The 25,394-nt window shown below is 46.8% G+C and overlaps 1 protein-coding gene across 1 annotated transcript in view; it reads left to right on the forward strand.

Annotated features, from left to right (window-relative positions):
* The window catches only part of ENTHD1 (ENTH domain containing 1), a 1,212,238-nt gene that overhangs the window by 450,838 nt on the left and 736,006 nt on the right, over positions 1-25,394 (forward strand). The window lies entirely within an intron of this gene.

The raw sequence follows: 25,394 nt of genomic DNA on the forward strand, positions 1-25,394 counted from the left end.
GACAATGCTATTGCAGTATTATTTCTTCCTACTGCTTACGCTGTACGTATTATATTTCGCATACTGTCTTGCAATTGTAATAGCTCATACCTCTTGCATGAGAAATAAGACTGGTCAATACATCCTTTTATTGAAACACCCGTCGATCTATTTCTGTGTAACTCTGAAGAAACTAAGCATGCACGATTGACTGAGTGAAACTGATATCTATTGTTTGCACGATTCTGAGAACTGTTCCAATCATAAGGGAAACAAAGTTGTCATGTTTATGCGGTTGTCAGAAACTACTCTCTCTTGTTTATTCAAGAAGTTTCTAGTGACCTCTGAGTTAGCTGGCACACAAAGTAATTATGTTTAACATGCTTGATATAGGCATACTGACCTCAGTTCTATGCAAAAACTATAGTGTATATTATTCCAATGCGCAGAGCCTATAAGAGAAATAGGAACTACACTACATGGCGCCCAACGGTTTGGTAAGGCACTAATTTAACACTAGATACTGAAGTAACTCAGTTGTGCTTTTCTCAGAGACCCCTACTCATAAAACTCCATAAGACGTCTGGAGTGGGTAGGGTTAATATCCGCTATAGCTGAGTAGGACGAAAATCCTATGTATTAGCTGTTTGGTTTGTTCAACACTGAAGGATACAGTGTTCCAAAATATTGGAACACATCTTTGTTTCCTTGAAACCTGTTCTGCATTTTTCATTAAACAATGTCCAGTAGCAAGGACAGTAACACCGGGACAGGTGGAGCTGCAACCGACAAAGTTTCAACAGCTTTTAATCATACGGGTTTTAATGAAACCAATGAGGGTGTTATAAACATCCATCCAAATTTAAGGAGAGCCATCACTCTAAAACTTATAAAACATGACCTAAAACCAAGAGGTGGTAGAGCGGTTTTTGTGATAGAGGCACATGAATCTTTTCAGACAGAGGTATTCTATTCATGGACAATATTCCCAGAATCTTCAGACCCATTTTGGGAACTATCCGTTGGGTCTATACTGCTAATTTTATTTCTAGCTTGGTCTGTTTTAAGCTTCCAAGCGAGCATTTTCCCGCAGCCCTCTCCATATTCATAATGGGCGAGTTTACTACTTTCCCATCTCTCCCTAATTTTACCCTCTAGTAACACTGATAAATTTTCTTTCAGTTTAAGCCTTTCCTTATTTAGGTCTTGACTTCTCGGGGATGATGTATCTGCCGAGATCTGTCGATCCAGTGTTTTTATATTCTCTTCTATTCTCTGGATGTCTTTTTTTACCTCCCTTGATTTATAGATAGTTCGGCCACAGATCTTGCCCCTTATTACTACCTCATATGCCTCCCAAACCATTTGGGGTGAAGCACTTCCGTTGTTGTCCTGAAAATATAGTTCAGTCTCCTGTTTGAGTTGGTCAATTATCGTAGGGTCTAAGAGAACTGAGCGATCTAGTGTCCATCTCGGAATCGTTATATCGTTAGTTATTTTTAACATCATTTGGACAGCCGAGTGATCTGAGAGGTGAGCGGGAAGATGAATTACATTATGAGTATTTTCTACTAACCCCTGATCTATTAAAAAGTAATCGATTCTTGATTGTATACCAAGCTTCTTGTTGTTAAAGGTAAATCTATCCAGTTTGATGCCCTTCTCTTTCCGTACATCAATGAGGTTTAAATCCCTTTTGTACACTCCCAACCATTCCCTCATTTTTTGCAAGCTAGCCTGTTTTCCTCTAAGATTCCGATCTACTTTTGGATCTAGGAAGATAATAAAATCTCCGACCAAAATCACTGGAGAATTTGCTGAAATCAATTGGGAGTATAGCGATTGTAGTGGAGTAGGATCATCTGTGTTTGGTCCATAGTATCCAACCACAGTAAAAGTGTTACTAAGTATGCTAACCCTAGCTATCGCCCATCTCCCCTTAGGGTCTATCTCAGATGATAAGATTCTTGCTTTCAAAGATTTTTTTAAAAGGATAACAACCCCTTTTATAACACACTGTTGATCAGTGCATATATAAGAGTCGACCCAGTGGAGGGTTTTAATGATCTCTTCCCACTCTATTTTAAGTAAGTGTGTTTCTTGTAAGATTAAAATTTCACTATCAATAGATTTCAGATATTCCAAGATTTTCCGTTGCCTGCTCTAAGTTCTTAGCCCGTTAACATTACAAGAAGTTATTTGTATATTCTTTAGGTTCCTTCCCATCTCTTTCTGTTAAATAGCTGAATTCCATTATTAACAAGCTGGGCCTTGATTATCCCCTTTTTTTTAGATGAGGACTTTTTTTCTTATTTTTCCCTACTCTGCTCCCATCCCCCGTGTGACCCCCCTCCTCCCTTCTTGAGTGCACATAAAACCAGTTGTGATTGTGAAAAATCAACAGAAAAAAAGAAAGAAGAAGGCACGGGGAGACACACTCCCTCCCTGGAAAAGCCTCCCTTTCCTTTAGGCCTTAATTATAGCCCACTTCGAGCCCCGTGCCTGAATATATAAAAACGCTTTTTTTGAGGGTACTACTGCTATTGCTACCACCACTTCCACTACTTCATCATTGAATGTATTAAATGTATTTAAGCTAGGAATGAGAATGTATTTGAATCTGATCGCGCATTTGCACTAAGAGAGAATCAACTTCCTGGGGGTCTCTGATGTTATACATCTTGTTCCTCCACATTATCCTTTTTTTTTTTTTTTTTTTTTGGTCCTCATCTCACCTTACAAGCTTCTGCGGGTCTTATGAAGCCGCCTTCGTTACTGGTCACCCCTACGGCTTACCACACTCGCTTGGGTCATCCGACCAGTCCCATTATTTTGTATGGGACCCTGGTGTAATCGTAAGACCAATGATGTTACAGTAATCTTAAATCCTTGCCCCAGCTCACCAAGGGGTGCCAGATATTCGAGAGTTTATCTTCCACTCCATCGTACTCCAGTCGCGCCATAGAGAATGCAGCTTTAGGCCAATCCTCCCTTTGCGGGGGTAGGGCATCCTTCCACCTCTTACACACTTCCCTTCTTGCCAGCAGTATCAAGTTCAGTAATAGACCCCTATCTTTCCGCGAGAGGTTCTGGCTGAGGCGACCGTCATCTCCAAAAAATACCAGTTGTATATTGATCTCAATGTTGGTATTAAATATGCCCAGTAAGTTGTCACATACCTCAGCCCAGAATCTTGTGAGTGCTGGGCACTCATAGAAAATATGTAAGTCATTTGCTAAGGGTACTGCGCATCTAGGGCATTTAGGAACGGGAAAAGGAGCAAACTTTGCAATTTTCGCTGGGGTGTAATAGAGTCTATTCATGACAAAAAAATGATTTTTTTTTAGGCAGGCAGGTTTAACTGATCTGTACAGGGTCTTCAGTGAGGATTCACATAAAAGGTCTGCTGGTGGCCCTAGTGGGGATCCCGTCCACACTGCTACGGAGGCAGGAGTCTTATGGTCTTCGGCATCCAGCAGACTATTGTACCACATAGATATTTCCTTATTCAGTGGGCGTGTCTCTTGCAGCAAGTCTTCAATCTCCCTGTTTCCGCTTATCTCCCGCTTTTCTGCCACATACCATGATGTTAACTGTATGTATTTAAATCTTGAGAACCCGGTGCCAATCTTAGCCCTCAGGTAATCCCAGGGAAGTATCCCCCCACTGTCCAACAGTTCAGACCAGATTTTGACACCAGCCCTCTTTATCGGCAGTGCCAAGCCATCCTGCAAGCAACCCGGGGTCCCTGGGGCATCCCATACAGGGGCGTGATCAGAGTAGTATCCAATGCCCCATCTATGCCTGAGCCTACACCAAGTCTCCAGAGCTGTCCTTAGTACCTTCAGACGGACCCTCTTGAAGAACCTAGGTGATCCAAATTTATACAAAAGTGCTTCTCCATTGCCTCCCCCTTCTACCCGCACCATTTCGCCTAATAGCTTCCCCCAAGCTGATTCCCCTGGCTTAACTAACAGCATCCGTATGCTTTTAAACTGGAACGCTTCTGCATATAGTCTTACGTCAGGGAGCGCCAACCCTCCTTTTTTTAGTCTGCGTCTAAGTTTTTTCCACGCTAGTCGAACCCCTTTATTGCCCCAAATGAAACTGTTGATCTTACTCTGTGCTTTACTCAAACTTTTACTTGAAAATGTCAAAGGAATTGAAGAAAAGAGGTATGACAGTTTAGGAAGGATGACCATCTTTACTAAGTTGGTTTTTCCATATATAGTCAGAGGTAGATTTCTCCATCTACTGAATAAGCTGTCAATTTCCTTTACCACCCTCTTTAGATTTAACTCAGGGATCTTTTCAATTTCCTTCACTACATAAATCCCCAAGTATCTCATCTCTTCACTTTCTGTCCCTGTCCACTCCAAATTCCAACACATCACCTCCGTCTTGGTTCTATTTACAAGAAACCCAGAAATTACTCCAAACTCGCGCATACGCTCTTCCACCCTTATGATAGCTGTATCCGGGTCGCTTGTATACAGAACCAGATCGTCAGCATACAGAGCTATTTTTGAGCTATAATGTTCTGATCTGAATGGATCAATTGACTTATCCAATCTAATCATCTGGGCCAGTGGTTCCATATATAAATTAAACAAAAGAGATGAAATCGGACACCCTTGCCTCGTTCCTCTCTGAATATTAAAACTCGCGGTGCGGAACCCGTTCAAAAATATTCGGGCAGAGGCACCCTGATAACAATTCTGCAGGGTCTGAATAAAAATAGGACCAAAACCCATAGCCCTCAGAACCTCCCATAGGTATGCCCAGCAAACTCTATCGAACGCCTTGGCTCTCCACATTATCCTGAGTGAGGCTGGAAACTTTATTTGGACAGTTGCCCCAAGTGATTTTAGTTCGGGCATTTTTTGACCCAGCTCCCATTGCCTGTCTTGAGTCACTTTTGCAATGTCGGATCAAATCCTAAAAGACCAGTCATCTCTGTTATATATGCCCCACTTTTTAGGGCTTCATTCAGGATTCTTTCTTTGAGATTGTATGATCTAAAGTTCACTAGGATCTTTCTTGGGTTCTTCCTCTCTTTAGGCTTCCCAAAAGGATCACGATGTACCCGCTGAATGTCATTTTCCAGATCTAGGGTTTTACTCCATGGGAAGTGTTCCTCTATTAGTGATATTATAAATTTCTTTGTATCGGATCCTTCTCGCCCTTTCGGAACATTGAGAAATCTCAAATTAGACCTTCTGGACTGATTTTCTAAAGCTTCTAGCTTTTCCTCTATACTTTTGTCCTTTGCTTTCAAGTCTCTAATATTCCGTTCGGTTAGCTCTACTCTCTTAGTCAGGCCCACAGCTTCTGCCTCCACTGTGGAGACTCTATCATTTAGTACTAATAGCTTGGAGTCCAGAGATTCGAATCTGTCATGTAACTTATTCTGATTTTCCTCTGATACTTTAAATCTGGACCTCATCTCCTCAAGCATCTTTTCCATCAAGACCTCCATATTGTTTCCTGAGTCACTCTGAGGGTTGTCAGACTTAGAGTTAGTATTAGAGTTAGAGTTAGTAATAGTGTTAATTGGAGTTGAAGAAGGACTCATAGGTGGGCATTTAGATACAGATCCAGAAGAGTCCAGGGGTGTGCTTTGAGCTTGACTCAAACTCTGGCAGGGACGCGAACTCAGGATTGAACCCTGGGCTAAAGCCGGCGTCAACGACCCTTCCTGCAACTGATTTTCTAGCTCCTTCTCTACCGGGGAGCTACTTGGATCACCCATTGGAGCTTCTGTTAGTGCTGGTGAAGCAGAGCTTTCCATAGCGGGTTTAGACTGAGCCTTGTCCTGCACTTTGAATTAGGACCTCAATGGGGGGGTGATTTTTACCTACTTCGCCTACTTCCAGTTTCCCTTCTACCGGCCCCCTTCTATATAGCGGTTTTCCTACTTGTGATTTCAGAGCTTTCCGTGAAACTCTCTTTGTGATCCGCGGAATTACAGGCTGTTTAGGAGCCGGAGGAGCTGTTGTCTTAAGGAATTGCCTGTTCCTTAGACAATATGAGGACTTTTCCCGCTGTTCAGGATCAGCTATAAATACTTTATCCACTTTAGCAGCAATTTTACCTATTTCCTGGTTACTAGCTGAAATCCGGGTCTGATCTCTTAGTTCGGGAGATGAGGAATGGAATAAACTGTCTGAGCTTCCCTTCTCCCCCTCCACTTTTACTACAACAAGCCTCCTGTGATAGTATACTGGTACTGGTACTGATAAAGTGAGGGACAAAAATGGTAGTGAGGTGTTTTATCTGCTGCAAATTCCACAGGGTTATCTACCAAAATGAATTTATTGGGGTCACTTAACTTGCTCAGGAGTCTTAAACTGGGAGGAGAGTCAGCTAGTTGCTGTCCGATTTTAAACCGGGACCAGTATAACTTGTTCAGAAATTCCAGGCAATGTAATTGTGCCTTAGACCAATTATCCTGGCAGACCTCAAAACTTTCGTAACCCCCAGGGAGGCGAGCCCGACTACCCAGCACATCAATTCCCCTCGCCTTACCTTTAACGGAGACCGTGAACCGGCTTACTGCTCTCCTGCAGTTTTGCCGAGCCTGCAATGCCGCCTCCCACCTCCCGGCGTCTGTGCCTGTGTGGAGCGCCGAATCACTGATGTGAGAGCTCCGCTTCAGGGATCGATAACTCAACGCATCTGTTGCAACAGCGGGAGCCTCGGTCAGGACGCCGAACGAAATCAACATTGCATCACGTTCCCAGGGGAAATGAGGGAAATAAAGGAAACGCCCGACTTTTCCAGTGGGAAACAAGTAAGTCTCGATCAGAAACTTGAGACCTTTTGTTACGTGTAAGAAGCTTTGCGGAGGTGTCGGCAGGAAAATAGATACATCTTGCTGGATTTAGTGAAACTCTGGGTACATCGATAACTGTGTCGTGGCTAGCTGTTAATGTTCAACAGCAGCAGCCTCCTCTTCTCACAGTGCCATTCCGGAGAGCTCAGGCACGGAGCTCCCGACCGGACTCAACAGCCGGCCGCCATCTTTCCCCAAGCTAGAAATAAGGAGTAATAAAGGAGGAATTTTCAGCCTTCTTCTCCAACCTCTATACGGAGGACTGTAATCCAAAAATCGAAGAAATAACCAAATTTCTAGACGAGCAAAACACCCCAGTTCTAACTTCTGAAGAAAAAGAATTCTTAAATAGCGAAATAACAACAGAAGAGGTAGACTTAGCGATAAGAAAATTAAAGAGAGGTAAGGCAGCAGGTCCTGATGCCCTCCCAAACGACCTCTACATAAGGCTAAAAGACACACTGGTTCCCCAATTAACAACGTTACTTAATAAGATCTTTATAAATAATGACAGAATCCCGGAGTCATGGAATGATGCAACCATCTCTATCCTTTTGAAACAGGTAAAAACCCGAAAACATGTGAGTCTTACCACCCAATATCTATCCTAAATTGTGAATACAAGATCTTCACCCAAATCATGGCAAAAAGACTAGGGAAAATCGCGGGGTCACTAATAAACTCTAACCAGAAGGGCTTCGTGGCAGGAAGACACCTTCAAGACCTTACACACAAGTTGATTGGAGCAATCGATATTGCCATCACAGAGAAAATTCCTCTATCTATAATTACAATCGACGCTGCTAAAGCGTTCGATAGAGTCAACTGGTGCTATTTAGGCGAGTTTCTAAAAAAATTTCATCTGGGGGAAAACATCTTAAAAATCGTAGAAAACATCTATAACTCTCCTAAAGCTAAAATATTAATTAATGGTAATCTAACAAACAATATCCTGATAGGTAGAGGAACTCGCCATGGGTGTCCCCTCCCCCTTGCTTTTTAATTTCTATATTGAGCCGATCGCAGAATGCCTTAGGAATCTCCCTTCAATCTCCCCATTTTGTTATTAAGGGTGGCATAAGAAAGTAGCTCTTTATGTAGATGACCTCATGATTTTTACTTCAGACTTAAAAGAGGCTCTTAAAACAACAGAAGAGACCTTAATACGTTTTGGGAAGTTGTCTGGTTATCAGATAGATCAAACTAAAACTGAAACCATGAGCTGGAATGAAGACTTTGTATCCCCTTTTTGTAAAGAAAAAATAAGATACCTGGGTATCGATCTCGTAAAAGATATTGATAAAATAGCCCATACTAACATCCAAAGGGTAGATCTTGAGGTAAAAAAGCTTTTGAAAGTATGGAGTGGTCTGCCTTTAACATTCCTGGGTAAATCTAACATCAGAAAAATTGCAATTTTACCGAAATTCACTTTTATTTTTAACGCTATCCCTCTCGAGTTTAAAAGAGAAAACATAAAAAAGATCCAGGGAGATTTATCCAGCTTTATATGGTCCTCTAAAAGACCAAGAATCGCCTGGCATAAATTAAGGATAAATAAGGAGCAGGGAGGTATAGCTTGTCCAAACCTCCTAGAATATTGCAGGGCCTTCCAATTTAAAAATAGTAGAGTGTTGTTGGGCTCTTACGAAAATTACCCATTATTTCTACAAAAATTAACAAATAAAACCAGCCACTTTTTGTACAAATTCGGTCACCCGAAGTTCTTAAAAAAAATTAAACTGAAGATCCTGAAATCAGCCGCTAGATTGTGGTATTGTGTCAGATCTACAGTAGATATCCCCTTCTATAGCAATAAGGCCCCGATTTGGGATTCCCAGACTACACCAGATTGCCTTGGGGACAGTTTAGCAATCCCCCTAAAATCAGCTGGATTAACAGAATGGGGACAACTCCTGTTTCAAAACAAGCTTCTTTTTGAAAACCTTTATTTACAATTACACTGTTACATTTGCGAGCCTACAACCACAAGGGCCGGCCGTCGCTAAAACAAACAGTAGCATAATATTGCAGAGGTACACAGCACTTCAGCCGACAACCCGGGGGTCCGGCGGCGATTTGGCATATATTTCTTGAGAGCATATGGTAATACACAGGATGGATTAAGGTTTTGCATTTTAAATAAATAGAAATAAACAATAAAAACAAACCGAAAAAACAGCGAGGTAAAAAAGGGGACTATGTGTTAAGTGTCCTTCCCAAGAAGGGGAGAGCCGCATCAGAGAAAGATACACGAATGTCAGTGAATTAAGCAATGGAACGGGGGGGGGGGAACAGAGAGTAAGCAATCACAGCATCAGCGAAACTCTACATGGTAGAAGGAACGTCAGGCTATGGGGACTGCGGCATTTCCGGGATATTTACAAGAGGAGTACAGATCTCCCCGCGATACAGGTTCCACTGTTTCCATATTCTCCCCACTTCTTGGGCCTGCCACGTGCAACATATACAGTTTTTCCCTAAACATGCACCAGTCCATGTTCTCTTTCCAAGCTGAGACCGTAGGTGCTCTTTGGGATCCCCACAGTTGCGCTATGTCCCTCTAAGCCACCATATTCCCAAGAGTAACCCATTGTGTCTGTGCCACGTTATAGTCATTTGCTTCCCACACATTCAGTAAACAACATCGGGCCTCAGGCAACAACGAGACTCCCGTAACCTCCTCCATGACAACATGCACACGGTTCCAAAATGACACCACCTCAGGGCATCCCATAAGATATGGAGGAAGGTACCCATCATACCACGCCCACGCTTACACAACCCATCCACAGAATAACCCATACGCAACAGCCGGGGGCCTGTTAGGTAGATATGATGTAAGATCTTTAATTGCACCAGTCGGAGACGGGCCGGAATCGCGACCTCCTTAGGAGAGGATATCGCAGCATGCCAATCTTCATCATCCAGCTCCAGCCCATCCCCGGTCCAGCCTCCCGCAGCTGTAGAAGTAGATCCGTTCGATCATTAATACGTTTTTTATATATTAGGGAAATGGTGCTCTCCGGGACATGTCCATCAAGCACCCTATCTTCAAGAGGTGAAGATTCCGGGATTAAGGTTCCGGCCGGGAAGACAGAACTGATTGCGTGCCGGATCTGCATGTAACGGAAATATTCCCTATTGTTTAGCTCGTATTCCGCTTGCAGTTCCTCAAAAGTCTTTATCCTATCTTTGACCCAAAGATCCCCAACCTTACTGATGCCAATGAGGTCCCACTTCTCGAAACCCTTAGTAGTCCATAAACTGCCTAATTTCTCAGTGACGTAGAGCGGAGTTGCTCAAGTCAATTTATCCGACCATCTCATAGCTGCATTCGCACTACACCACACTTGCACCGCAACTCCGGTGGGCCCTGTTAATTTCCTGCCGGTCGATTTGGAGTATAGCGCCCTGTTTTAGTTACCTCCTGAGAGCAGCCATTTATCCATTTCGAATGCTGGGTTTGACGCAGGGCCGTACAAGGCATGGTTGATTGCCCTCAGCTGGGAAGCCCAATAATAGTGTTTGATGTCCTGTAACGCGATGCCCCCATCGTACCAGGGCAGTGTTAACTTTGCTAGGGCGATGCGGGAACGCCCGCCCCATATCAGCTGCCTCTGAAGGCATTCTACCTCAGGGAAATAGCTGACGGGCACGAGATCGAGTGTATTTTGAAGGGCGTATAGAAATCTGGGCAGGGCTATCATCTTGAATAGGGCTGCCCTTCCGACCGGGGACAACGGCAATCCACACCAGGCCGCTACATCGGATTTAAGCCGGAGAAGCGGAGGGAGCAAGTTACATTGATACCGAACCGCAGGGTCAAGCGATACGTAGATCCCCAAGTACTTAAAGCTGGTTTGTGATATCTGTATCGGGCAGATACGCGGCAAGGGTGGTACCCCACCAGTAAGCGAGTAAACACTAGATTTAGCCCAATTAATCACTAGGCCGGAATTCTTCCCGAATGAGCTAAGGACATCAAATAGTACCCCCAGTGACTTCCGAGGGGAAGTAAGGTACAAGAGGATATCGTCCGCATATAGAGATATGCGGTCTTCAAAGTCGGGGGTCCATCTAATGCCCCTAAGCAATGGTTCCCACCGCAGCCACGCAGCTAGGGGTTCCAAGGGGAGCGCAAAGAGTATTGAAGATAAGGGGCATCCCTGCCGCGTGCCCTTCCAGAGAGTAAAGGATTCTGAAACCCTGCCATTAACCACCACCTGGGCCAGCGGATTCTCATAAAGGAGTTTGACCCAACCGATAAACCCTGGGCCCAAACCAAACTTCGCGAGGGACGCCCATAAGTACGGCCATTCCACGGTATCGAAGGCCATTGTGGCATCCAAGGAGACCAAAATGGCCTGCTCACATAGCGACTCCGCTCTTGCGAGGACGCCATGAAGACGACGCAGGTTCAGCGCGGTGCTGCGATGAGGAATGAATCCGGACTGATCCGGGTGTATCAGGTCTCCAATCACCTTAATTAGCCGATTTGCTAACAGCTTTACCAGGATCTTAGGTTCGGCATTCAAAAGTGATATCGGTCTGTAAGAGTCACATAGGTTTCCCTTCTTTATGAATCAGGACAATGGACGCCAGTTTCTGGACTCGGGAAAGTGACCCGACATCAAGCGACTCCAGAAACTTCTCGCGGATATACGGCGCCATTTTGTCAGGGCACAGCTTGTACAGTTCAATGGGGATACCGTTAGGGCCTGTAGCTTTTCCCGAGCGGATGGAGCGAATAGCGAGCACTATTTCATCGTTGGAAAACTCCGCCTCCATAAGCTCCCTGTCAGAATCAGACAAGCAAGGCAATGCGATATCTCTAAGCAATAAATGCGAGTCCTCCTCAGGCCTGTCTCAGACTGGCGCATACACCGTTTGGAAATGATGTGCGAAACCCTCCACTATCTCCACCGGATCAACCACACGCATTCCATCTGCTCTTTCAACAACAGGCACAACGCGATTCAGTCTATCCTTTTTATCCAACCATGCAATCAGCTTCCCTGCTTTATCTCCCACATCATACAGTCGCCCCTGTTGCTCACGACTCATGGCCTTGGCAGCGTCAGTCAACAGGGATCTATAGTCAAACTGTTTGAGGTTCAAGGCATGCAACTTATCCTGCCTGGCCTCAGACTCCAGCTCTGCCTCCAGGGCAGTGATTTCAAACTCCAATCGTACAACCTCCTCATTCTTACTTTTCTTAGCACAGGCGATCAACGACAGAGTCTGACCCCGGATCACTGTCTTAAAGGCCTCCCAAAGCGAAATGGAGGAGGATACAGACCCCACATTTTCAGCGAAGTAATGATCGATGGACCTGACCACGCCCGCCCGGGTTTCAGGATTCCGGAGAGGCCAGGGATTGATCGGGGCAACCCGACCCCCGGCTCCCAGCTGAATATCAATAAAAAGCCATAGTGGGGAATGGTCCGAAATACCTCTGGCCAAGTGTCTAACCTCTCTTACTGAAACGGCCTGGCCCGCCGGCATAAGGACATAATCAAGCCTCGCGAGGCTCCCATGTGCACCAGAATCAAAGGTGTATTGAGCCTGTCCGGGGTGCATCAGCCTCCAACAATCAACAAGACCCAGTGTCTCCAGGAAGTTACCAAGACAAGATTGCGATCTCGCAAGATCTCTGGGGGGGCTACGATCCTCTCTACCACAGACAACAGAATTGAAGTCTCCACCTACAGCCAAAATCCCTTCGGAACACCCCAACACCACTTTCCCCAAGTCAGCAAATGTTGTGGTTTGTAAAGCTGGTGGAACATACACGGAGAGTATGGAAATCGTCTTCCCCTCTCATCTACCAGTAATAGCGGCATACCGTCCCCTATCATCTAGGATGGTATCATCAATTTCCAAGGGGAGGGAGTTCCTAACAAGGACACCAGCCCCCCTCGATCCGGAGGTGAACCCCGAGTGTGCGACTAGTCGATAACCTCGCCTATTCATTGCGTGGCATGTGTTCCCCACTAAATGCGTTTCCTGTAACAGCACTACATCAGGGGAAAGACGTTTCAAGAACTGTAGTACTATCCCCCGTTTTACCTGCCTCCCAAGCCATTGACATTCCAACTTAGTACCCTCAACCCCCTACCCCCATCCCAGGAATGAAGGCGGAATCTCCCCAACAGCGAAAAGGACACAAAAGTCAAAATGTGCAAAGATACATTGCCTCTAAAACAATACAAAATAAAGTAAAGTACCCCCCACCACCCTCAAGAAATCCCCGGAACACAGCCCCCCACCCTGCACCCCTGCGTTAGTCCAAAAAACCACCCCAACTTGCAGTGGGTCTGTCGCCCTACCCCAAAACTAATCTACAAAAAGAGAGAAGAACACCCCGGGAGGAGCAAGAGTCCCATTTCCCTTGCCGCCTCTGGGTATATAATCATTATATTTACAAAAAACGGAAACTTCAATGAACCACTGCTGCAAAGTCCATGGACTGCACGCGCCGGTTCACACTCACGCCTCTTGTTCCATCGGGCCACCTTCCGCGCCTCCAGATTGTTCCGTGCGGTCTTGATGCGTTGATAAAGTATCCAGCCAGTCACTAACTACCTCAGGCCGATCAAAAAAGAGCACACGTTCGTTATGTTCAATGCGTAGTCGGGCAGGGAAGAGCATAGCGTATTTCAAGCCCATGTCTCTCAGTCTCCGTTTCACCCCTGTAAATCCCATCCTCTGTTTCTGTACAGATTGGGTGAAGTCTGGGTAAAAACTGATAGTCACATTCTCGAATTTCGTGGGGCCGTTAGCCCTCGATGCCTGCAGGATAGCGTCTCTGTCCCTGAAATTGAAAATTCTGGCTATTATGGGCCGTGGCGGGGCACCTGGTTTGTGTTTCCCGCCCGGAACTCTGGAGGCACGCTCCACCGCGAAGAAATTGCTGAGGCCCTTAGGGGCGAGATGATTTAACATCAGGTCTTCCACAAGGAGATCTGTCGTCAATTCAGCGGGCTTCTCTGGGACTCCGATGATGCTTACGTTGTTGTGCCTCACGCGACTTTCGAAGTCATCCAGTCGGCGGGTGAACTGGTCATTTGAAGTTCTTAAATTACGGACCTCGGTCTGGAGATCGGACATGTCGGTTGTAAGACCGGCGGTCTTGATATCCAAAGACTTGACTCGTTCATTGGTCTTCGCCAAGTCAGTCCTAATCAAGTTGACATCAATAGCCACTGTGTCAAGCTTTGAGGCCAATGTCTCATATTGCTGGCCCATGGATGTTTTCACGCTCACAATGGCGCCCATTATGTCTCGCAGTGTCAACTCCTCCGTCACTGGGGAGCCATCTCCAAGGTCGTCCGGGATTTTACCACTACCACTGGGGGAACCTTTAGGGCGAGTGTATCGATCCATGATATTGGATTGAGTGGCACCCCCTCGGTGCGTGGTCTTGGTCGTCCGTCTCTCGCCGTCAGGCTTGTTTGCCATGTTGAGAGGTGCGCCCCGAAGGGGCTTTTGGGACCTGGTATGAATGGCTCCTCGCGAATCAAGCTGAGAAAAGTCAGAAGACAAGGGGCATCATACAAGCGTTCGATCCAATTAGACCATGGGCCAACAAGAGCAGAGGGCAGCCAGGTTTCAATAATCAAGAACAGAAAACGAAAACGAAAGTACAACAGGGGCACCAGTCGTCTTCCACTAGCCGTTGTTGTTCAACTGCCTCCTGGGTATTCCGGGGACTCGAGTCCCGGGCTGCCCCTCGATGTAGGCCTTCAATTATCGGAGTGGAGTAAGTCCGGTTCTTGGCATCCAAATCGATTTTTGAAAAAAGCTGTTATATCAGCAGGGTCATGTCCGCAATAACCCGTCGTCTGTATCAGGATTTGTGGCAGGATATATGCGGGAGGCGGCGAGGGTCTCGGGAGCCCTTTGCTCACGCGACCATCTTGAATGCGTGCTAAGCTCCTCCTCCCAAAACAAGCTTCTTGACTGGGAAATATTATCGCAATGTACAAATTCCACACTTTCGAAATTCAAATATTATCAACTATTGAGCTGGACTAAGTCACTCAAAGAAACTAGAAAAGGTAATATCTCCCTGGAAATAAAGATGCAGGCTAAAAAACCGTTCCTGAAAGAAATATCCTTCTGGTACTGGGCCCTAATTTCTGCTGGGGAGGATGACTTCCGGATTCCAGAGAGTATCTGGGGAAAAGATCTGCTGACGCTGGATACAAGTAACACATGGCAAGTATCTATGAGAAAATGCTGGTCGATTGTAACGTCTGCTGCTCTCAAAAGGAATCCTTTACTCACTATTCATAGAGCCTACTGGACCCCGAAAAGGCTATCCAAACTGAACGGGTCCACAGTGAAGTGCTGCCCAAAATGTGGTTTACAGATGGCTGACGACTTATATATGTTCTGGCGATGTCCCAGTCTTGATGGCTTCTGGAAAGATGTGGGTATTACCTTAGAAGGGGTAATGGGAAGACAACTTTCTGTAAGTATGGACTTAGTTATTTTTGGGGTGACAAGTATGAATGTAGTAAGACCTTTTTCTAAAGTCCAAGAGAACTTAATGTTCATACTGAAACTTTTGGCATGGAGGGGGATCTGTATAAAACGGATAAATCCTGCCTCTCCGACCCACAATGAATGGCTGGCGTCAGTTCTGAGAGTGCATAACTTAGACAAAAATAAGAGGCTAGGCTCTAAAAAATATGAATTCTGGGATATATGGGAAGATTTTCATAAGGGTTGATTTATATTATGGCCTTTGTACATAACGTGGTAGTCATATATTTGGATTTCTCATCATACCCCACTAAAAGTCCAATGATTACGCTACCGCAACAATATTGGAGGAAGGCTTGCAAGAGTAGCCATAATGGCTAGCTCACCCCAATCCGAAATAGGAATCCTTCTCCTTACAAGTAAATGGAAGTAAGGGGTTCCCTCTCTCAGAGATGCCGGAAAGATGAGAAGGGTCCCTGAAAATCTCCTTACTTTAACCTGTTGCGTAATAAGGACTAAAAAAAAAAAAATATATTCCCAGAATCAAATCCAGTAACAAAAGTGTTTCACTTTTACAAAGAAGATGAATTACCTGAGGAATATATTCCTTTTGAGGATGTTGAAATTCCACTCATATACCTGGAGCATAATCTCTGGTTTAAAGGCTCCCTAAAACATTACAATCACATCACCAGTCTCAGTCCACTAGGTAGACCAGGAGCAACATGGACGATTTTAGCCGGCTACACACCTCATCCTGACATCGAAGAGATGTCAGAAGATGAATTACTTATTCAACTAAAGGAGTTATAATAGAATTATACAGTTAATCCAATATGTAATGCAGACTTTCACAGTCCAACCACCATTAACCATTCCTAATCAAACCCCTCACCAGAGGAATACACTAAAAATTACTCCACAGACTTAACACGCAAGCAGTCATGGGTAAAATGCCCACAAAACGTGAACAAATTCCATTCTGGATAGCTAAAAAATTACTCAAATCAAAGCAGTATTTCCTAATACTAGCCCTTATGAGAAACACAGAATCCTAACAATCTGTTTACCGATGGGGATCACAACACATCTGATAGACTGCACCACTTGGGGCACAGTCTTTGCTGCCATCTATACTAAAACACATGGTGTTCTGTCTATTGCGGTAACACCTGATGTTCTGAAACAAAATCAAAACGAATACCAGTCTTAACAATAATATTATCTAATATTAAAGGGGAGGCAGCATCAGTGACGATCCTCCAACGCTTAAGGGAATTTGATGTAGCAGAGCATCAACTGGAACTACCCAGAATGATAGAAAAATCCTATGAAAAATTAGGCAGAGACAGTTTGGGTGGAAACCTTTGAAACCACAACTGTCTGGAGTTCCTGGAAAGGACTATTATACACAATTCTACATCTTCTAAAAAGAAGTGGGAAAATAACAAACAACATTCAAAAGAGAAACGTTCTCAATCCCGAGGTAGGTCTCCTTCAAAGGAGCCCTCTGAAAAGAGGTATGACCTCAGGAATAGTGATAAGGAGTAGTTTCTGTCCTGTAACTCCAGTTCTGTAGTAGGGGTATCTCTGTTATAGTCATAATCTAGTGAATAGTCCCGCCCATGTGCGTGGACCCCGGCAATCAAAAATAATCTCTTAAGTTGTCAAAATAATGCAGAAACTGCAAAGACACTTAAGAGAGAATTTAAAGACAAATAATGCAGCCTATATCCACAGGCTACACTGTCCAGTACTTCAACTAGAAATTCCACCAACAAAACACCACACACAGCACAGCCTGCCAGTTTCTACCATAGAGAAACTTGCCTCCCCCAGTCAAAGACTCTGGAATGATAGAGAGGAAGGTAGGGACAGACAAGCCTCATAGGCTGCCATTATGTGGCTTAAATAGGATACTGTGCCTTTAAGAGAACTTTCCAGAACTTCTCCCAGTATCCCAGAATGCATAGCAGGTCCCTCTACTTTCAGTTCTTTTTGAAGGCGAAGCACGCCAGACCTGTCGCATTCTTTACGAGATGAACAATCTCCACCGGGGAGGAGGGCGGGCCCTTATGACTATAACAGAGATACCCCTACAACAGAACTGGAGTTACAGGACAGAAACTACTCCTTCTGTAGTAGGGGATCTCTGTGTATAGTCATAATCTAGTGAATAGAATGGCAAGCCCATCCCCACACCAAAGCGGCGGTGGAGAACATAACGCCACTACTGTGCGAACAAATTCCGCAGCGAAGCCTGCCCAACCTGAGCGTCTGCCCTGGCGTCAGTGTCCAGGCAGTAATGCTTAGCAAAGGTATGAACCGACTTCCAAGTGGCTGCCTTGCAGATTTCAGCAATCGGCACGTTACGGAGCAGAGCCGTCGTGGCAGCTTTGCCCCTGGTGGAATGAGCCTTAGACTTACCTCCTAAGGTCTTATTAGCCTTTTGGTAACACAACTGTATGCAGGACGCAATCCACCTAGAGATGGACTGCTTAGAGGTCGCAAGACCCGTCCTGACCGAGCCATAATTGATGAACAACTGGTCAGACCTACGAATATCCTTGGTTTTATCCAGATAAAATTTCAACACCCTCCTAACATCCAGGGAATGGAGAGACCTCTCCGCTGGGGATTAAGGGTTCTGAAAAAACGTAGGCAAAGTTATAGTCTGGTTGACATGAAAATCAGAAATAACCTTGGGAAGAAATTTAGGGTGAGTACGCATAACAACCTTAGCAGCATGAAATACAGTTTAAGGTTCATTACAACACAACGCCTGAATTTCAATCACCCTGCGGGCCGATGTAATGGCCACGAGGAACGCCGCCTTCTAGGACAGGTGCTGCAACGAAGCCTTATGAATAGGTTCAAAAGGCTCCTTCATCAATCTGGACAGCACCTCATTCAATTCCCATGAAGGCGAGGGAAGCCTGACAGGAGGGAATACTTTCTTCAAACCTTCCAGAAAATCTTTGATCACAGGGATCTGGAAAAAGGAAGTCTGTGAAGGGCATTTCCTGTAGGCGGTCAATGCAGCCAGATGCACCTTAATGGAATGGACATTAAGGCCCGACTGCGCCAAATGTAAAAGGTAAGGAAGGATGACATCTTCCTTGCAGGTCGTAGGATCATGGTTCTTAGACTGGCACCAGATACAAAACCTCTTCCACTTGTAAGCATATGAAGTCCGAGTGGAAGGTCTCTTAGACTCCTTCAGTATGTCCATGCAATCCTCGGGCAGATTCAGATGGCCATATTGCACTATCTCAGGAGCCATGCCGCCAAACTCAAAGACGAGAGGTTGAGGTGTAACATCCGTCCCCCGAACTTCGTGAGAAGGTCCGGCCTGCAAGGCAGCCGAATGTGAGGAAGGAGAGACCGGTGAAGCAGGTCCGTGAACCACCACTGCCTGGACCACTCCGGAGCGATGAGTATCATCCGAGCTCTGGACCGGGCCAGCTTGATGAGCACCGCCGGAATCAGGGGAATGGGAGGAAAGGCGTATAGAAAGCTGTTCGTCCAGTTGATCCATAACGCATTCCCCAGCGTCCCTTGCTGGAAGTACCTGGAGGCGAAGTCTCTGCACTTGCTGTTTTCGGCGGTGGCGAACAAGTCTACGTCTGGAGTTTCCCACCTTGAGAAGACTTCTCCTAGTACTTGGTCGTTTATGACCCATTTGTGGTTTTCCTGAACCAGTCTGCTCAGTGCGTCTGCCTGAACATTCTGCACACCTGGTAGATGGGTGGCCGTTATCGTCAGTCCTCTGGCTAGGAGCCAGTGCCAGATCGTCTGCGCCTCCTGTGACAGAGTGCGCGATCTCGAGCCCCCTGCTTGTTGAGGTAATACATCGTGGTGGTATTGTCCGTCTGTACAAGCAGAGAGTTGGTCTGGAAGGACGGAAGAAAGGCCTTCAGCGCCAAGTGAACAGCCCTGAGTTCCAGGAAATTGATGTGATACGTGGCCTCCATCAGTGACCACGTGCCTTGAATCTGTAGAGTCCCGGAGTGCGCTCCCCATCCCAGAAGAGACGCATCCGTCACGACAGTCTGCGTGGGAATGTCCTTGTGAAAGGGAACCCCTCTGAGGAGATTCTCCGCCGAACACCACCACTTCAGAGACTGAAGAGCATGCAGCGACAGTCGAATCTTGTCGTCCCAAGATCCTTTCCTCTGATCCCACTGGTCCTCCAAGCACTCCTGCAGTGGTCTCATGTGCAGCCGTGCGTGTGGCGTCAGGAAGATACAAGAGGCCATCGATCCCAGTAGAGAAGACACCGTCCTCACTGTTGTAGATGGAGTCGTCATAAGAGCCTGAGCCTTCCGAAGGAGTGATAATCGTCGCTCTTCCGAAGGAGACACGCTTGCTGACAGCGTATTGATGGAGGCTCCCAAGTACTGTATGCATCGGACCGGAGTCGGGACAGACTTGGCCATGTTGATGTGCAGCCCCAGCTTGTTCAAGAGAACGCACGTCTTCTGGAGGTGTGCTCGCGCTTCCGAGAAGGAGGATGCCTTGATCAACCAATCGTCCAGGTACGGGTAGACGAACACCTTGTTCTTCCTCAGGTGCGCTGCTACCACCGCCATGCACTTCGAGAACGTTCTCGGAGCAGACCTCAGTCCGAATGGGAGTACTGTGTATTGATAGTGATTGGTGCCGACTTGGAACCGCAGGAACTTCCTGTGTTTGTGTGCAATGGGCACATGGAAGTAAGCATCCTGTAGGTCTATAGCGCAGAGCCAGTCTCCCTGTTGCAACTGAGGGTAAATCTGATGCAACGACAGCATGCGAAACTTTTCTCTGCAAATCCATTTGTTTGCCTGTCGCAAATCCAGAATGGGCCTGAACTCGTTCTTGTCCTTCTTGCGAACCAGAAAGAACCGGGAGTACAGACCTCTTCCTCTCTGAGACGGAGGTACGTCTTCTATCGCCCTTTTCCTCAACAGGATATCCGCTTCCGCCTGAAGCTCGCGCAGCTGAAACTGCGAGCTGACCGGGGGGATTGCTGGAGGAGGGCTGGTGAACCGAAGACTGTATCCATTGCAAACAATATTCAGCACCCACTTGTCCCGAGTAATTTTTCTCCACTCTGCCAGAAAAAATTGAATGCTTCCCCCTACCGGAGTGGGTAACAGATCCGGGGGAAGTAGGTTCCTAGGGCATAGACCCAGCCTGGCCCTTGGGGGCTGGGGCCGATTGCTGGCCACCTCTGCCCTTCTGGCACTTCTGGAACGGCTTACGGAACTGGTGTTGCTGTTGCGATTGTCCCGAAGCCTGTCCCCGTCCTCGGCCTTGCCCGCCGAACCACCGTTGGAAAGGGCGGTACTGCTTCTTGGTCTCTTTAGGCTTCTCCAGGCCCACAGCTCTTAGCGTCTCGGCCTCCGCCTTCATGCGGGCCATCTCATCGTCCGCATGCTTCCCGAAGAGGGTCTCGCCAGAGAATGGTAGGTTGGCCACCCTCTGCTGTGCGTCCGGTTTCAGGGACGAAGCCTGAGCCATGCGTGGCGCCGTTGGTTGACTCCGTGGCAAAATCCGTGAGCAGCCAACAGGGAAGAGTCCGCTGCCGCGCTGATAATCTGGTTGGCCACCAGCATCCCCTCACTCAGTACTTCCATGAAGTCTTCACGCTTCTCCCGAGGTAAATGCTCCGCAAAGCGCTCGAGGGAGTCCCAGAGGGCGCGGTCGTATCGGCCCAACAGCGCCGTGGCACTCGCAGCTTTCATGGAGGTAGCGGAAGTGCCACAGACTTTCCTCCCCGCAGAATCCATCCACCTTGACTCCTTATCCGGGGGAACCGTGGAGGACGGAGTGGTGGCATGCTGCTTGCGGGCCGCCGTCACAATGACAGAGTCAGGAGGAGGTTCCGTTCTCAAAAAGGCCGGATCCGAGTCGGGAGCCCGGTACTTCTTTAGTAATCTTGACAGAGCTGCCTTCGTCACCGCAGGGGTGAGAAACAGGGCCATAGCTGGTTCTTCCAGGCCCGGCACCAGAGGCAGGAGAGGACGAGACAGGTGTTTTTGATGTAAAGTCTCAAAAATGACTGACGTTTTCGGGGTAGGCACCGTCAGGGAGATGCCCAACTTAGCAGCTCCCCTTAAAAGGACGTCATGGAACGCCACCAGGTCATCAATCGGGGACACTCTCGTGTCCAGTGTCCCCGATAGGGTAGGAGAATAGTCCCTGGTCCCAGAGGACCTCGTTTGTGAGCGAGATTCGCGCCTCCTACGGCGGTGTCTCGACCTCGTGGATGATCTGCGTCGCGATCTCTCCTTCCTCCCAGAGCGAGAGCGAGACCTGCCTGCACGTGGCCGCTCCTTCGGTTTACGTGGAGGGGTCTTCCTCGGTTCCTCACGGGGTTTCGTCGGTTCCTCCCGGGGTTTCGGTTTTGGGGTCCCTTTAGGAGGAACAGGCAGGGACGGCAGGGAAGTGGACCTCGGAGGAGGAACCTTCGGCTGCGGGGTGGGCCCATGCGGAGGGACCGGAGGTGGAGGAGGGTCTCCTGAAGGCAGTGGAGGTTTGGGTGGAGGGTCCTCCTTAGGCACAGGGGGAGGAGTCGGAGTCCTGGGCCGAGATGGAGTGTACACCTCTGAGTACACCGAGCCCGGTGACCCTTTAGGCGAAGGGTGAGGAGAGCCAGCCCCATCAGCAGGGGACCGCTTCCTCTTGCGTCCTCCATTTGAAGCAGCGTGACTTCTGGGACTAGAATCCCACTTGCGCCGTTTTGGAGAGGCTGACCGACTCCTAGACGCTGACCGCTGTCTGCTGGACGCAGAGCGACGCTTTTCCGGTGTCGAACGACGTTTCCTCGACTCCGGCGTCGATCGCCGTCTCCTCGGCGTCGACCCTCTTTTCCTCGGCGTCGACCGTCGACTCCTCGACGTTGACCTCTTCTTCCGCGACGCCATACGCCGCCTTCTCGACGTCGAGCGTTAGAACGTCTCCGCCTTCTGGATGCTCTCGACGTCGAGGAGCCCCTCGACGTCGACCGGTGCCTCGACGCCGATCGACAGTGTGGCCTCGACGGAGATCGACGGTGTCGCCTCGACGGCGAGCGTCGATGCCGCTTCGACGGCGAGCGTCGATGCTTGTCACTATGCCTCCGGCGTCGGTAGGAAGACCTCGACGTCGACGAAGACGATGACGTCGACGGAGGCTTCGACGGCGACTTCTCCCTGATCTTCGACGTCGAGCCGTCACGCCGTCTCGACCCAGAGCCCCGGGGAGAAGGGGAGCACACCGCCGTCATCCCTCTCGACGTCGTCGTCGATGCAATCGGCGTCGACGGAGACCGGGACCGTTTGCTGGACTTCCTGCCTCCGGGGAGCCCCCCAGAGGCCTCAGCAGAGGCAGAGGGAGCCTTCCCAACCTGCCCAGACCCACCTGCAGCCTGCAGATGCCTCTCCTCAAGGCCAGAAAGCCTGATCTTCATCCTGTCCCTCAGAGTCCGAGCAGAAAACTGCTGGCAGATGGCACAATCCTCAGGGACATGATCTTCAGGGAGGCACACGATGCAGACATCATGGGGATCACTCTTGGCCTTCTTCCTCTCACATGCTGGGCACTTATCAAAAAGGGCCAGGCATTTTAGAGCCCTAAAACGCCTAAAACAGCACAAAAAAGGAGAAGAGAACACCAAGAAGTAACTGCAACACTTTTAGAATTTAAAAGTGTCAAAAAATTCCAATAAACCCTTGAAAAAGGGAGAGCTCAATGCCAGGGTCCTGTAAGCAGGAGCCGGAAAAAAGAACTGAAAGTAGAGGGACCTGCTATGCATTCTGGGATACTGGGAGAAGTTCTGGAAAGTTCTCTTAAAGGCACAGTATCCTATTTAAGCCACATAATGGCAGCCTATGGGGCTTGTCTGTCCCTACCTTCCTCTCTATCATTCCAGAGTCTTTGACTGGGGGAGGCAAGTTTCTCTATGGTAGAAACTGGCAGGCTGTGCTGTGTGTGGTGTTTTGTTGGTGGAATTTCTAGTTGAAGTACTGGACAGTGTAGCCTGTGGATATAGGCTGCATTATTTGTCTTTAAATTCTCTCTTAAGTGTCTTTGCAGTTTCTGCATTATTTTGACAACTTAAGAGATTATTTTTGATTGCCGGGGTCCACGCACATGGGCGGGACTATTCACTAGATTATGACTATACACAGAGATCCCCTACTACAGAATCTGAAAAAACCTGACAGGTATTAAGATAATGATACACATTCCTCTCGTACCTTTCAGATATCATCACAGACATCCGAAAGAGGACGGTCAGATCACAAAGAAGAACGCGTGAAGTCCAAAGACGATCAACACGTTCAGAAAAACAAACCAAAACCTCAATTCTTCAAGAAGAAGGTATAAGGTCTGAAGATCAGACATGCAGAGAATTCTGAGAACACAACTAAAGATTGGAGAATGGGCTCAAACAATGCTGGACAGTGCAGCAGATGTAACAATAGCTCGCCAGAACCTGAAGGAACTTCTGGAGACAGTGGACTTGAATGAGCATATACAAGTACAGACTGTTGACATCAGGGTTAGTTCTCCACAAAAGGTATATGAAATAACACTCAGAATGGAGGGAGACATACCAAGAAAAGTGAAAGCACTCTTTTGGGAGAGACTTTCAAAGGGTTATGATATACTTCTAGCAGAACAGGACTGGCCACCAGAATTTGACAGGGAGTGCCCACATTGAGAAACATTATGCCAGCCTTCTCCAACCATGTTCCAGTATATTTAAAATATACTTATGCCAGGAAATGGGCAATTACCCAAGCCCTGGCATTATATAAAAGCCATGTAGGATGGGATGAGGGCTCACCTCACCACAAGATACAGTTAAAAAATTCAACCGACTGCACAAAAGCAATATCCAACTAAGCAAGAAGCTAAAAAACAGGTCAGGGAGATCTTAGATCAACTTAAAAACCAAGGGGTGATTGAAACATGTACCTCCTTCATGAACAATCCTTTGTTTCCTGTTTCCAAACCTGACAACACATACTGTCTAGTTTTGGATTATAGACACCTGAACTCTTGTTCAAATACATTTGCAGTGCAAAATGCACATAGTGCAGCATTAATGAATAAAATTGTGTGTGAAAGATATAAAACCACATTAGACATTTCAAATGGTTTCTTTTGCCAAAACATAGCACCTGAAAGTAGGTATTTGACAGCTTTCTCAATAATGGGGACCCAGCGTCACTTTTGTCGACTCCCACAAGGGTTCAAGAACAGCCCAGGGTTATTCTCAGTAAGAGTAACAGAGTTACCACAAATTTAGGATGACGAGACATTGTCATATGTTGATGACATTATCTGACGGACGATGACCTGGATAGGCACTTGAGCAGGGTGAATAGCATTATATTGGGCCTCGCCGCTGAGGGCTACAAATTAAATTTCAAGAAATCAAGAATTGCCCACCTCAATGTCCTTTTTCTAGGATATGAGCTTTCAAGTGAAGGTAAAAGCCTTGCAGCTAACTTTTTAAAAAAGTGTGCGCTGCTCCAACCTCCAAATACTCAGAAAAAATTAAAGTCGATTCTAGGTTTTCTAAATTTTGGAAGAACTTGCACTCTAAATTACGTAGAAAGGGTTAAACCTCTCTACGAATTAATCAAACCCGATTTCAAAATCTAAAGTTGGACACAGGAACACACAGATATCCTGCGTTCACTTCAAGCTGACATGTTAGCAATAAATCATTTACAAACATGCGTAAACGTATGCAATTTAGTGATCCGAATCATTCCGGGTCAATGCGGATTCACCTACTTAACTTTTAATGAATGTGAGAAAGTACCAATTGCATACAAATTACATTTGCGGAAATGCGCTTTACATCAACAGAAAAAATTCTGACAGCAGTTCAAACCGCTGTAGCAAAAGAAAGAGCTCTAGCTCAGGGAAAACGCATAATTGTTGTGACTCCAGTACCAGCCTTAGAGGCAGTTACAAAAGCGAACATTCCAAATGCAAAAGCTTTACATCCAAAATGGGTACAATGGGCTCATTCTCTTGCTGCAACAGATGTTAAATATGTTTTTGATCCTTTTTTAAAAACACAAGCATTCCTGCAATACAA

Source organism: Lissotriton vulgaris, chromosome 1_1, assembly GCF_964263255.1.
Source record: "Lissotriton vulgaris chromosome 1_1, aLisVul1.2, whole genome shotgun sequence".
Taxonomy (NCBI): domain Eukaryota; kingdom Metazoa; phylum Chordata; class Amphibia; order Caudata; family Salamandridae; genus Lissotriton; species Lissotriton vulgaris.